Source organism: Taudactylus pleione, unplaced genomic scaffold, assembly GCF_031769625.1.
Source record: "Taudactylus pleione unplaced genomic scaffold, aTauple2 ptg000726l, whole genome shotgun sequence".
Classification (NCBI taxonomy): Eukaryota; Metazoa; Chordata; class Amphibia; order Anura; family Myobatrachidae; genus Taudactylus; species Taudactylus pleione.
The window spans coordinates 2,924,076-2,934,493 of NW_028285128.1; positions in this window are offsets into that span (position 1 = coordinate 2,924,076).

Consider the following 10,418-nt stretch of genomic DNA (forward strand, 5'->3'; position numbering starts at 1 on the left):
GGACCGTGATTGGGAACCACTGTGTTAGGGTATTAGGTTTGGTGTAGAGGTTTGGGTTAGGGTACTAGGGAAAGGGTATTAGTGTTGGTTTAGCGGTATGGGTTAGGGTATTAGGGTTAGAAGTTATGATTAGGGTGAGGTTTGGGGTTAGGGTTGAGTTAGGGACAGGATTAGGGTAGGGATGCTTGTCATAGCCGTTTTCGGGGCGTGTTTCTGCCTTTAGCTGAGATCATGTATGCAGTTGCTACTGCAGCGGCTAGACTGCGTGACCATAGGCTCACTCGGGGAGTTGATGTTCCGAGTTTCTGTGTAGATGCTGCGTAAGTGTACTCAGTTGCAGTGGACTATGCAATGGCTCCTGTAGTGGTGAAGCCCATTTCGTGTTGGAATGGGCATATTAACAAATTGTACTGTTTAAATTGTATGTAATATCTATGTATTTTCTGTCGGAAAAATGTATTTTCTTTTTCCATAATAGTTTTAATTGAAAGTTTAGTACAGAAGAATAAATGAGAATACAGAATGAAAAAAAAGGGGGAAAAGGGGGAAGCCAGATATATTTCATATCACAAAACAAAATAAAACTTTTAATACACATAAGAGTAATTAGAAACAAGATACTAAAGGAGTGATGAGTAAAGCTACCCCGAGTCTGAATGAGGTGAGCAGAGAACATCTAAATCAACAGGAGCACTATAAATAGTGGAATGACCTTGTTTTTCCCTATATTCTCCCCATTGAAACCATTTCATATGGATGGAGTTAGCAGAGGAGGAATATTTGCTATACAATATTTCTAAAACAAAGTGCTTATGAACCTTGTTTTCTATAATTGTGATGTTGGGCAAGGAAGCAGTCTTCCACCCCTGGAAAAATGTATTTTCTAACCGTATGACAAATGGGCAGTCTGTAAGTAACTGCTTTGGAGTTGTGGCTGGATTGAACAGCCAATTAATTGCATGTACAAATTGTTTGTTCTGTTTTGGGATGCTGATCAAAGGCAAAGATATTCCCTGCTGAGAGGCCCCCTTGTAAGCTGATAATCCAAAAGGCTGGGAGACAGACAGTCTAAATTACATCTTAGAGACGCCCCAGCAACCTGTGAATACACCCCAAAGGAGTCAGGGACATTGAAGGGAAATTCTCTGCACATTTGGTTAATGATAGCAAAATGTGGCAGTAGTCAGGATACCATGGGTGATGTTCTTATCATACAAAGGACATCAGGGGCAGTTTCTATAGACTTCCAGTCTCTTCTCCCCCAACACACTCTCAAACCAGAGGTGGGGGAGAAGCTTTCCCTAAGTAAAAGGGGACAGGGTCTAACCAGTATATTAGCTGAGTCCAGCGATCAGCCGTTGTTCATGTTTGTGAGGAGGCCATAAGGGTCAGAATGCACCATATCCCCAAGAAGAGACCTGACTTCTGTCATTGTTCAACCTTGCATAGGTGATTTGAACTTTGGTTTTCCCCTATTTTTTTATTTCTTGAAATTGCTAGTAACTTGTATGAACTTTTAAAAATTATTATAATCTTTGTAACCTTTTGTGGGATGTAGTCAGAATGCCAATGCTTGGGAAGCCATCTGACGAAATCCCAATGTCTAAATCCAGACTTGGTACTAAAGATAGGCGCTGAACGAAGGTAAGTGGGGAATGTTAGCACTTAGCCACAGGGGGGATGGTTAGCTTTAGGCATCCCTGGGGGGACTTAGGGTTAGGCACCCCCCAGGGAGGGTAAGTGTTAGGCTAGGGGAGGGGGGATAGGCACCACCTGGGGGGAGGTTAGGGATATGCACCCCCCCCAGGAGGGTTAGGGTGCGGGGAGGCAGGGTTAGGCTTAGGCACCCCTGGGGGGACTTAGGGTTAGGCACCATGCCAGGAGTTTTAGGGTTAGGCACCACTAAGGGTAGGGTTAGCCTACTTACCTGCCCCATAGGGATTCTGTGGCATCGGCTTCCAGGATTTCATACCCAATCCCTTTTTTGAACCATAAGCTTTGAAGTGATTACTTAAAATTAAAATCTAATATTTAGTTCTGACATTCTGTGATTCTTAAACTCACGGCCTCCTAAAGCCACATGCTACTGACTTAAAGATATATTTTTCTGGTGAAGCGGAACTGAAGAGCCGCAGTGGGAGGGGCATCTCCCAGTCTTATTCTTGGTGGTGGCAGGATTTATGTTTTTGGTAATAAGGTAACCCGCAAACCTCAACCATCATGACCATCCATCTTAGCTAGCAATCTGAGTGCGGATGAGTTCATGGCAGCTCCAGTGGACGTCTCAGTTTTTCTCTGGACAGCTGCTTCACTTACATTGCTTAGCAAGTACGTAGGCTTAAAAATCTCAGCTGTGTATGCATTAGCATACTAATCTGGATCAGGCCTCTAGTGCCCAGTTACTCACTGAGACAGGCTAAAAAATGCCACTTTTAATACCATGGCAAAAATTGCAAAAAAAACTTGCGCCAGTCATGCACCCTCAGTGTCCGCCTTCTCTTACTATTCTCCTAGTGTCTGTAAACAAATCTAAATGGTTGTTGTTGTTCTGTAACATGATTAATGCATTTTAGCTGCAAACGTGTGGGATATGCTATCTGAAAAGTCTCGGCCTTGTGTTTTTCTTTCTTTGAGCACCATGCCTAAATATAGCTAAATAGCATGTAATGCCCAGGTCAAGCCACCCCCTTTTCACTAACTGAACCCAATACACAGCCTCTCCTTTATTTATTTTCCCTAATACACCACCCTCCTTACTCACTCTCCCCAAATGTGCAGGCCCTCTCTTCTTTACATGCTGTTGTTTGTGTAACAGTATGATGGCGCCTACTTCCTGACAGGGTGTGTTCATGTGGCTTTTCTTAAACTGAACAAAGTACAGTTTAAGAAAAGACCCAGTACTGTTAGTTAATGGAGGGGGCAGGGTGGGGCGACCTTCAGTGAAATTACGTGCTAGGTTTGCTACACCATGTGGTGCATACTAGGTCAGCTTTTAAAAAGTTGAATATAAGGAGAAAAATAGCAAATAATGTAAGGGCATGAATCAGGAATGTAAATATAGTGCTATGGATTGTTTCAGGGAAGGGGGGCAAACCAGTATCTTGCCTAGGGCCCCATGAGGTATAAGTCCGGCTCTGGATCTACTGATTTAATATAGTTTTGTGTTATTACTGATCCCCACACTTACCTATAACCGAAGCACCTGTGATCAGCGTGCAAGGCTCCGGCACCAATGCTGGCATCACCCACTAATGACATCATGCACCCAAGCGCGACTAGTCACACACAATTAGCGCTGCGCTCCACCCAAGAAGATATCTACATATTTTGAGCAGTGGGCCATCAAGGAATCAATACCTGCTATAATTGGTCTGCCTGGCAGATGGTCCAATTGTTAATAGATTTTTGGAGAGTGGTAAAATATTAGAATAACTGGATTGTTATTTAGCAGGATTTGATATTCATCTTTCTAAGGTACTTTTTCCTAGGCAGGTACGAAACGCGTTGGGCCGCAAAGACGGAGTGGAGGAAGAACAGTGGACCATTACCGGACTACACTTTGACGATCTTCCTGACCCGCTGACGTCATCTTGTGCCGCCGCTCACAGCTACCGCTACCCCACCTACACATCATGCGGCTTCCCGTGCAGTGCAGGCAAGACAAGACGCTGCCAGCACCAGAAGCCGAAGGAAAAGGTAGGGACAGTTAGGTCGCATTGGACTGAATATACCATTGCACGCTTGCTTGGACCTGCTGTTAATATATCTTAAAAGAGCTTAAACATGGTTTCAGTGTTCAATGTTTGTTTGTTTATCCTTTCATGTTTTTGTTTTTTCTTCTTATTTAGTTCTTTATTTTATTTTTTAATGAGCGCTGGTTCTCCCCCTTTTTATAATCATCGGGCTTGTTAGGTGAACAAGCCTGATGTGGTGAAACACGCGTCCAGACACTCCCTACTGTAGGTAGAAGCAGCACACTTGCAGGCTCATCTGGCACGAATTCCTCGGTCATCTTCCATGTATAGGCATGTTTCTTTCAGGTGGGCAGCAACCTGTCCCGGTGGCGCATCCAATCTCTGCAATACTAGTAGCAACGGAGATTGCCTAACACCATGCATGGAACAGTGTCCCCCATACCTCCCTGTTGTTTCTGCCGGAACTCTCCTTTGTCCCTCTCTCATCCTGGGTCCTCTCACGGAAGACCTTGGACAGCAGAAGGGACTAGGTCCTAGACTCCACACTTCACTCATTCTATTTTGACTATAACGGGGCTTTCTGCTACAAAAAAGTATCCAGATATGTATATGCATGTGCTCTGATGTTTATCGTTATATGTTCTTACCCCTTTGATCTCCCAGGAAGTTCAAGCAATTATTGTTGTTTGTGTCATGTTTGTTTTACCATCTGACTATTGAGTATATGACACTTACTGATAGTAGCTATATATTTTTTTTATTTTTTGCTTTGAATCCTAGGGGATATCGGGTTATTTTCATATGTGATTGTATACAAGTGTATCCTGAGGTAGATTGCAACATTGTATATAGATTCTTATAAGTATTTACAGTACCCTAGAGCACAGGTTCTCAAACTCGGTCCTCAGGACCCCAAACAGTGCATGTTTTGCAGGTCTCCTCACATAATTACTAGTAAATAGTTAACTGCACCTGTAGATCTTTTAAAATGTGTCAGTGAGTAATGAATACTCAATAGAAAAAATGTGTAAGGCGCTATAATAAAAAATGATTTATTACTAATTTATTACATATAAACAATATAGCATATTCACACAATCAGTAATGGCACGGATATAAAACCAATAAATAGAAAAATATATAAAATAATAACTTACATCAGAGAAAGTAATATATGCACTGGCAGTGTTACATCATTGACCTAAAACATAAAAATTGTGTACACAGAGAAATAAATATATAACCAAAAAATAGAGAATAAAAAATAAACGGTGTGGCCGCAAAAAAAAAAATATAAATAGTTAATCCAACTGTATCTTTTTTATGGAGAATGGTGTAATTTGTATCCTTTTTTATGCAAGTGCTTATTGCACTATCGCTGTCCGCTTATAGCAGTAAAATTTTCAGCAAGGATAAATCAGTTGTTCCAATAACAATTCCTTTAAAATAATTTTCAGCTGTGGATTTAAATTGTGGATTTTTAATTGTGGATTTAATTACGCATGGGTTGCCGGGAGAGTATACGTAGCATGCATGCATACCATTTTAGATCTCAGGACTCAATCCCCATTAGTATCCCTTGTATATATGTATAGAGCTTATTATGGCAAGGAGGCACCTGTTGCTTTAGCCAGTTTCAGTATATACAGTCCCGCAATGGCATCTAGTCAATCATCATGTACCTCATTGAGCCGTAAAAGAAGGCTCAGTAAATTTCATCCAGCAGCAACCCGTATAGGCTATCCAGTTCTCCACAAATGGGCAGTAATATAACGCGTTTCTCCGCCTCGCAGGCCCGTCGGATGCTTCCTCAGATAGTGAAAGTTTTAGTTCTGGCAACTGCTATAAAGACCGACCCGTCATTAATTTGCAGCAGGTGTTTAGATCTCCGTGGTCTATGACCATCATTTCATTAAGTGCTTCAAGCCTCCTTCTAGATGCCTGTTAAATAGATTTCAATCAGCACCGCAGTCGGAGCTAGTTCATGTTAAAGCTCCGTGTTGGCTTATTATTTGATTAGGCACCTGTTAGGTACAGCTCGATTTTGGGCTTTGTTTTTGGTTTTCTCGTGCACATTAATTGGTATATGCTTCTGGATATAAACCTGTGTAAGTATTTTCAGGTTTTCTTAGAATCGTATCTGCATCTGGTGATCTAAACACCTGCTGCAAATTAATGACGGGTTGGTCTTTATAGCAGCTTCCGGAACTAAAACTTTTACTATCTGAGGAAGCCGCCGCCGAGCCTGCGAGGCGGAGAAACGCGTTATATTACTGCCCATTTGTGGAGAACTGGAAAGCCTATACGGGTTGCTGCTGGATGAAATTTACTGAGCCTTCTTTTATGGCTCAATGAGGTACATGATGATTGACTAGATGCCATTGCGGGACTGTATATACTGAAACTGGCTAAAGCAACAGGTGCCTCCTTGCCATAATAAGCTCTATACATATATACAAGGGATACTAACGGGGATTGAGTCCTGATATCTAAAATGGTATGCATGCATGCTACGTATACTCTCCCGGCAGCCCATGCGTAATTAAATCCACAATTAAAAATCCACAATTTAAATCCACAGCAGAAAATTATTTTAAAGGAATTGTTATTGGAACAACTGATTTATCCTTGCTGGAAATTTTACTGCTATAAGGGGACAGCGATTTTTTCTGTTGAGTCATCTTGTTCTAGGGGGTTATCCAGTATCCCCCCATTTCTATTAGGTAAGCTGTGAATAGGATATTGGCAACTATTGCTTACTAACACGGTTGAATATATCTGTCCACAGTAGGTTCAGCGCCTGGTATTGTGTGTTTCTTTGACTAATGAATACACCTGTGCACCTGCTGAAAGTGCACCTGCAAAAAGTGAACTGTGTGGGGTCCTGAGGACCGAGTTTGAGAACCACTGCCCTAGAGGATTACAACATAGGGGCAGATTCAATTGGCTGCGGGATTTACCCTGCGGCTAATTGCCGCGCTGGACCTATTCAATTAGCGGGGATTCCCCGCGCGGCAGTGCCCAAGACCCCGCGCGCATGTCCTCCCAGTTGGATTTGACCTCGCACCTTATGTAGGTGCGAAGTTAAATCCGTGTCAAAATGACCAAATCGGCCTTGTGCAAGGAAAAAACACATTGATTCCGCAGTTTAGTGTGTCAGTCAGTGTGTTTCCGCTCGCGAGTCCCGATTTTACGGCGCGGGAAAAAGGCTATTTAATTGAATAGCTTTTTTCCCAGCACCGCAGGAATTTATGCCGGTAATTAGTCTCGGAGTAAATCCAACGGCTAATTGAATCTGCCCCATAGTATTATTATGCAACCCAGTGCATCCGTCAGATTTCTGCTGATAGGACTGTGTGGATGGTGAACTGTTGAGACGTGGATCACGTACAGAATTTAACCCAGTAAATATCTGGTTAATGACCAATCACGCAATAGGGTCAATTTGAAGAGCCATCAGGGTATACTAACCTTATACATTTTCTGGATGTATGGGGAAGTATGCAGATACGATATTAATATATAAAACAGCCTTATCTATGAGCATATATAGTTACTGCATTTGATGAGCGAACGTGATGAATTAGTAATCATTATTTACTGTTTTTATGCCAAACCTGCTAAACATACTCATTAGGAGACGTACTTAATCAATCAAGCATAGTCACCACACAAGTGATAATTAAAATTATGCATAATGAGAAATGTTATCATCTACATTACAAAATTTTAATAAGATTGTTCAAGGGAGCTCTATCAGAATTTTCTACATCAGAGCATTAGAAACCCCAAGTTTTTTAAAAAGGAAAAAATAATAAAAGTTATATTTTAATATGATTTAACTATCCACCTATATATATAAAAAAGTGCCCCACAAAGGAATCTCTAGCTGATAACTGGTTGAAACAATTATTGTTATTTTGGAGTACTTTATTAAAGAACCAATCCAGCATATGGAAAAAAAAAAACAAGAAACAAATGATACAATACAAAATAAATGCACAGCTAATAATAATAATCATATAAAATATATATAGTAATAATACTAATAATATAATAATAATAATAATAATAATAATAATAATAATAATAATAATTATTATTATTATTATTATTATTATTATTATTATTATTATTAATAATATTATTTGTATTGTGTAATAACATAGAGTATTCAGGGAGTAGAGATAAGAACCTTTTAATCTGTTATTTATTGTATTCATTCCTTTAGCTGCTTGTATCAAAAAGACATAGACTTAAATCACATTGCAATAAAAACAGAAAGGGCATATTTTGCAGAGACAGGAGATGACCAGAGACTTGACAACCACTTGACTTCCTGAGTGGACGGCACTGAACAGGGACAAAGCTACATTTACAGTGAAAGTCAGTAAAAGCTTTAGGATGCTGTCACACGGACTCCACTCCTGTTATAGTTTGCTTCTAGCGCTTTTTATAATGTACTGCCCTATTGAAGTGTATTGGTTTTGACTAGAGGGAGTTACACAGGGCAGATGATCTGCTTTGACAACTGTTACAAAGCTGCAAGTATCATTTAGGAAAATGAGTGAAAGAGAGGTGCCCTATTGTCTCCTGTGCTCCTGTGATTAAGGAATGGAATCGCACGCCAAAGTCAAAACAATGATTTTACTAAAGACATGAAAACATAAAAGACAAAAAGCACACAATAGACTTAAATAGGGTTCAATTAAGCATTTAGGACTGAAAAATTGCTCAAGCAAAAAAAAAAAAATGTATAGAAGTCTATGACACTTTTATTTACACCATCCACATGAGCGACCAAACAGCTGCTGAAATACTATAGGGAACTTTTCATGCAGCTGTGACATAACTTTCCCCAGCAATTTGTTTTGGCTGCATAAAAAGCTCTTGTGTGACCCCATCCTGAAACATAAATAAAATTATACATAGACAGCTTTCAGCGATTAAAGTACCATTATCAAACAAAGCCATCCAAATAATATTCTAACACTTATGTCCACTGTTTCCTAGAAATGTGCACTGCACATAAGGCAAACCATAGAAGAGGGAGCCCCCTGATAGCCGTGACCCAAGGCAAAACATTGGTTCTCAAACCTGCCCTTAGGCACCACAAACAGTACATTTGTTCTACACCACCTAAGAAGAGTATTAATCAGTGACTGTCTAATAGGCTTTGGCTGCAGGACAGGACAGTTAGGCTGTGGGGAAGGGGGGGGGGGGCAGGCTGCGGGACCGGTGGGTTAGGGTAAGGGTTACGATTTGGGTTCAAATACTTACCAAAATTCATCATGATTTTGACCATTAGAATGCCGCTGTTGGGATTCTGACCGTTGGCATTGCGACCGTCGGGATCCCCTACCCAACCCATGCGCAGTTTAGGGCTGCCAGAAGACAGGTTTGAGAACCAGTAGTGTACATTGTACAAGCTTGTAGTTATTATTTGTGAATGACAAGTCGTTATTTGCATATCAGTGTTTAGTAACCTCTAGCTGAGTTCAGTTGTACAAAAGGCATACACAGGATTCCACTGACTCTTAGCTGTCAGTTTCATACCTGCAGTTACAACAAGCTATGTGCTTGTGTCCAAGTTTATTCATTCAGCAGCCCTGGCACACAGCAACTAACAAGGGGGAGGCGGGAGGACTTGTGGCTAATCCATGGCATTTTCATTCCAAGTGTGCTTCACTCTGTGCAACCCGTGGCTTGGTCCAAACTGCAGCAAAGATTAAGAGTAGACTAAGTCCTGAAACCCTATCCAGAAACATAGAGAATCCAAACTGGACTAAGATCATTCCACAGTTAAAGTCAGGTAACAAAAAAATCACCCAGCCCCATATATATATATATATATATATATATATATATATACACATATATATATACTGTGCAAAGGTCCAGCACTCACATAAAAGAATAAGCAGCGTGCCTGGGTGCCAATCCAGAAATATGGAATACATACAATAGAGGTGGAGGGCACTGCACAGGTCTCAGCAAGATATGATAAACAAACTAGAGGCAGGCGGTAATAGATGCTTTTATATATATATATATATATATATATATATTTATTTATATATATATATATATATATCATATATATTTTTTTTTTAAATGCCAGTCTATGCCACACTGCGTTCTCAGAACTAATATTTCCATTTTCCTCAGTTACAAAAAATAGAAAACACTGTTAGATCCAGTTCCTACTTGTAGTTTAATTGACTCTGTCAGCAAATACTTATGTATAATGACTTCAGAATCATCATCTCCGTCATCCAACAGCCATCCGATGAATATAAAATCCAAGCAAGGCCCAGTCTTTTGGGATCCTGTTGATGTATGACCATATTTGCCATCCACCTAGATATTACTAGGATAAGCGCCCTTAGTTTTCTGATTTATTTATATTTTTTTAAATGTTACCACAGACCTGTTAATGTAGCTGAAATGGCAGTAGCAGATCACCAGTCTCTAGGGGTGCACATAGGGAGGTAAGTGTGGTCCCCCCACCCCCACTCTTAGATTTCAGGCAGATTGTCTTTTTACCAGTCCTCCTTCCTCCTTTGGCCTCAGAGCCCAAGTCCAGGATCTGAGTCCCTGCCAGGCATATTAATAGAGTTTCTTGATGAGTTACTTGTCAATAAACATGATCTCTTTCCTGCTGCCTCAGGGTATCTGACACCAAGGGACCTGGATGCTGAGAAGGAGGGGATGAACCTTCCC